This window comes from Octopus bimaculoides, chromosome 30 (assembly GCF_001194135.2).
Source record: "Octopus bimaculoides isolate UCB-OBI-ISO-001 chromosome 30, ASM119413v2, whole genome shotgun sequence".
In the NCBI taxonomy this organism is placed as follows: Eukaryota; Metazoa; Mollusca; class Cephalopoda; order Octopoda; family Octopodidae; genus Octopus; species Octopus bimaculoides.
In genome coordinates this window covers 5458499-5463949 of record NC_069010.1, presented here as the reverse complement: position 1 = coordinate 5463949, position 5451 = coordinate 5458499, and positions in this window count along the sequence as shown.

Below are 5451 nucleotides of genomic sequence, written 5' to 3'. Positions count from 1 at the left end.
AGGCTTACAAAGAATAAGTCCCGGGGTCAATTTGCTCGACTAAAGGCGGTGCTCCAGCATGGCCGCAGTCAAATGACTGAAACAAGTAAAAGAGTAAAAAGAGTAATATATATATATATATGAATACATATATGTATGTATACATATTTGTCTGCTAGATTAAGAATAGGTTGGGCAAAGTTCAGAGAGCTCCTACCTGTGTTGGTAACGAAGGGCCTCTGCCTCTGAGTGAAAGGCAGATTGCATGATGCCTGTGTGCGAACAGCCATGCTACATACATGGTAGTGAAACATGGGGCTGCAGCTGCTGAGGGCATGCGAAGGCTTGAAAGAAAGAAACGAAGCCAGTATGCTTTGCTGGACGTGCAGTGTCTTTCCATGGGACTGATTCTGCAGGGTAAAGAATGGCTATAAGAGGAATCCAGCTGAGCAGATATGGAGGCAGTTACGCTACCCCATTAATGCCCCACAATTTTGGAACTTTCCACTGCCACCAGGGGCGCTATACCACCCACTTTGAGAGCCACTGATATAAAAAATAATCCTCTATTTCCACAAATACTGAGGTCTCACTCTTTCATTGTTATACATATTATTATTATTATCATTTTTATTCATATATAATCAACAGGTAAGATAGAAAACATTTTGCAGTGATGACCTCATTTGAACTTACACTCCGACATCTTCACCAAGGACCAAGACAGTGAGGTAAAGAGTGATTGATTATAAGGGGAATCCAGGTGACCAGATATGGAGAGAATGATTCAAATAAAAGGATCTATTTTAAAACGGGGGCCACATTTTTCATAATATTTTACGTAGTGTTTTTGGTACGGAAAGACTTTCAAACTTCGTATACTTATCTATTTTGTTTTATAGAACAGAAAAATATTTTTGTATTCGAATTTATTTCATGTAAAAAATTGTCTTATTTCGATAATTTCAACCAATCACTGACAAGTATTCAGTTGTTTACATTTACTCCTTTGGCTGATTAAGCGATGTAAAGCGTATTTAATCTCCATACTTTCGTTTTATTTGCTTTTTTCATTTTAAATTTGCTTTAACCCTAACCCTAACCCTACGGTTAGGGTTAGGGTTAGGGTTAGGGTTAATTGTTTCAGAATCATTTGTTTATGTAGTCGGCACTTAATGTATATCGGCTGAATGGACGTCAGTGATTGGTTGAAATTACAGAAATACGACAACTTTAACATGGAATAACTTATGGATTTCTTTTTTTTTTAAGAAGACTAAGAGAAAAAGATGTTTTATATGACACATTCTACCAGTGTTCCAAGTTTCAAAGTGTTTCGTTAATGAAAAATGTGGCCCCCGTTTTAAAAAAGATCCAAATAAACAGATAAAACCTTGAGTTTTAACAAACAAAATATATATATACCTGTATACATGTAAAAAAGAGAGGGCAAACTCAAAATTTTCAGATGATAAACAGTCAAGTATGAAAATATATATTTTTTATAGAGCAAATTTACAAATTATGTAGACTTGAAGTTTTAGAAGAAAGAAGGAGATACAAGCTCGATGGCTGTTTCTGAGGGTTTGGACTTACCTTATAATGTTGGCAGATTATAGTTGATCAAAAATTTGCAGTCGGTAATGGAAATCAAATAAATATTGGTAAATTCCTGAGCTTCCATTCATCGGGGTGGATAGATAAGTGATTAATGTATCAGATCATTATGCAGGGGAATTTAAAGGTGGAATAGGTACAGTAGGAGGCAAGGAAGTAGCAATGGTAGGAGGAGGTAGGTGGCTGGATGGGAGTATGTGGGGTGTTGGAGCAAGGGATGGGAGGAGAGGTCAGAGAGTGATGTCAAGATGGTTGAATGGACAGGGTACTGAAGGAGTATTAGTAGTAGAAGTGGGAGATAAATGAGGGGAGGGGTAGTATGTGGTATTTGAAGGATGGTCAATGTTTTGTGGTCCTAAGTCAAAGAGGAGGTGTATTTAATTAACCAACCTACCAAGTATAATTACATTTTAATTAACATTTTTCAAGGTGGGGGTAAGTTGATTGTACTGATTTTAAGCCCCCAAAATTTGGAAAAATGGATTTGTAAGGGATTATAACACTGTCCATATATAAAGAAAGTCCCATGTTGTTTGAACCTAAATTTTGACAAAAAGAGGGTTCCTTATACATGTTAAAAATACAGTGTTTCACAATATTGGCACATGGGTAGCAATTTTGAGGGGAGGGGGCGTTAGTGAAAGCCATAAATTTGCAGCACTCAGCTGGTAATTTGTTTCATTGACCCTGAAAGGCTGAAAAGCAAATCTGATCGCAACAGGATTTGAACTCAAACAATTACAACAACCACAAGAAGAAGAAGAAGAAGAACAACAACAACAACAATAATAATAAAAACAGCAACTGAAATCAAAAAATTTTTGGGGTTTTTTTATTGATGGAAAAAAATATTGATTTTTTTTTAAGCAAATTTGATCTCGATGTTGATGATGATGATAAACTAAGAAAGAAGGAAAAAAAAAAGTAGTTCCGTGACCCAGCCCCCCACCCCCTCCCACTTTTTTTTTTGGTCACCTGATATATATGCTTGAAATAGCAGCCGACTCTTTCTCAAATGCCTTATACTGCATAAAGGAAAAGAAGTCTTGGACACAGACAATAGGGTGTGTTGGTCATGGTGGGAATATCTTTGATCAGGACTAACCTGGGGGCTAAACAACAACAAGAAAGAACACATTAGATAATGTAGTCCTAGATATACTATGTCTGAATAAATGACAGGATGGTCACAGCTGGAAAATCTTTGATCACAGGTCTGCCGGATGAGGACTGACCTAAGGTTACATAACAAGGAAGGACACATTAGATAATATAGTCCTAGATACACTATGTCTGAATAAAAGACAGGATGGTCACAGCTGGAAAATCTAAAGCTAAGCGCTTTATAGGTGCGAAACCAACGGTCACTGTATGACCGGCCATAACAAGCAACCTTCTAAATAGAACCCTGTTCTAATCTTTTACAGATATCTAAACCACATGATGTATGTATAAACTGAGTAATAATACCATCTGGTTGATAACAGATGAAGAATTGGGGCCCTTCTGTTTTCCGTCCCTTTGTGCACTCAATATACATTTTTCCGATTGTCTGTGCATTCATTATATGGTTTTTATTTTGCGTTTCTGTATTTGCTATAATTTTTTTCACTTATTAAGTAACGGAACACAATGAACCCTGGTTTTTATTAACAGTAAGTTATATATATATATATATAGGTGTGGCATGGCTATGTGGTAAGTAGTTTGCTTCCGAACCACATGGTTCCAGGTTCAGTCCCACTGCCTTGTGAGCGGATTTGGTAGAGAGAAACCGAAAAAAGCCCGTCATATATATATATATGTGTGTGTGCGTGTGTGTCTGTGTTTGTCCCCTCCCAACATTGCTTGACAAACAATGTTGGCATGTTTACGTCCCCATAACTTAGCAGTTCAGCAAAAGAGACTGATAGAATAAGTGCTAGGCTTACAAAGAATAAGTCCTGGGGTTGATTTGCTCGACTAAAGGCGGTGCTCCAGCATGGCCACAGCCAAATGACTGAAACAAGTTAAAAGAGGGCGTAGGAGTGGCTGTGTGGTAAGAAGTTTACTTCCCAACCACATGGTTCCGGGTTCAGTCCCACTGCATGGCACCTTGGGCAAGTGTCTTCTACTATAGCCTCGGGCCGACCAAAGCCTTTTAAGTGGATTTGATAAATGGAAACTGAAAAAAAGCTCATCGCGTATATATGTGTGTGAGTGTGTGTATATATATTTATGTGTGCGTCTCTGTGTCTGTGCTTGTTCTCCCTACCATCGCTTGACAACCAATGTTGGTATGTTTATGTCCCCATAACTTAGCAGTTTGGCAAAAGAGTGCGATAGAATAAGTGCTGGGCTTATAGAGAATAAGTCCAGAGGACGACTTCTTCGACTAAAAGGCAGTGCTCTAGCATGGCCACAGTCAAATGACTGAAAAATGTAAAGGAATAAAGAAATATATATATATATATATATATATATATATATATATATATATATATATATATATATATAATGTTGGTTTGAAATTTTGGTATAAGGCCACCAATTTTTTGATTATGTCAACCCCAGTATTCAACTGGTACTTAATTTATTGACCTTGAAAAGAAGAAAGGTAAAGTCAACCTTGGTAGAATTTGAACTCAGAATGTAAAGATGGATGAAAGGCCTCTAAGTATTTTACCTAGCATGCTAATGATTCTGCCAGCTCACCGCCTTATATATACAAGGGGGTGCTAAATATATTCAAATTTAGGGAATGAAGTAGATAAAACTCAGGCTACATATGCTATGGTCAGTCAGAGAATGCCCATTGGCTTCACACCTATAAAGCACTTAGCTGTATTGGCTATTTGTCAGACTCAAATGGCTGAAGGCACATAACCTCTCTACATGTGGAGGGAGGAGAATCTATGTTTTATACACACACAACAGAGTGTAAATGATTTAAAAGGAGAAATAAAACTAAGAGGCATCAGATGTTGTGCGCAAGTGAGAAGATTGTGCTTCGTTTTTTTCCTGTCCTTTTTTGTATTGTCTAACTGTTTGGATGTTTTGTTGTTGTCTGTTACATTCTTGTTCCATTTTGTTTTTTTGTGGCTGTGTGGTAAGTAGCTTGCTTACCAACGACATGGTACCTGGATCAGTCTCACTGCGTGGCATCTTGGGCAAGTGTCTTCTACTATAGCCTCGGGCCGACCAAAGCCTTGTGAGTGGATTTGGTAGACGGAAACTGAAAGAAGCCCGTCGCATATATGTATATATGTATGTGCCTGTGTTTGAGTGTCTGTGTTTGTCCCGCCCAGCATTGCTTGACAACCGATGCTGGTGTGTTTACGTCCCCGTAACTTAGCGGTTCGGCAAAAGAGACCAATAGAATAAGTACTAGGCTTACAAAGAATAAGTCCTGGGGTCGATTTGCTCGACTAAAGGTGGTGCTCCAGCATGGCCACAGTCAAAAGACTGAAACAAGTAAAAGAGAAAAGAGCATACATATAGTGGTGTGTGTACACTTTTGGTCTCCTATATATACATGTATAGTGCTGAAGATATTTACCCGAGGAACTGAACCGGGAACCCTGTGGTTGGAGAGCAAGTCTCTTAAGCACTCGGCCACACCTGTATCCTTTCCATAAAATGGCAGTATTTGAAACCTGAAGGATTATTGGAGGGTTAAAGGGTTGATTGGTCAGTCATGGTGGCCATATTGGGAAGTGCAATTGGTTGGTTGGCTGCTCTGTGAATGGTCATGTGTTGTCCTTTAGTTTTGAGATTATGCAAATTAGACTGGAGGAGATGCGTAGAGTTTTCAAAGTCATGTGACCTAGGAATAGTCCTTCTTCCCCCAACCCCCACCACCATGAACCCCCCCCC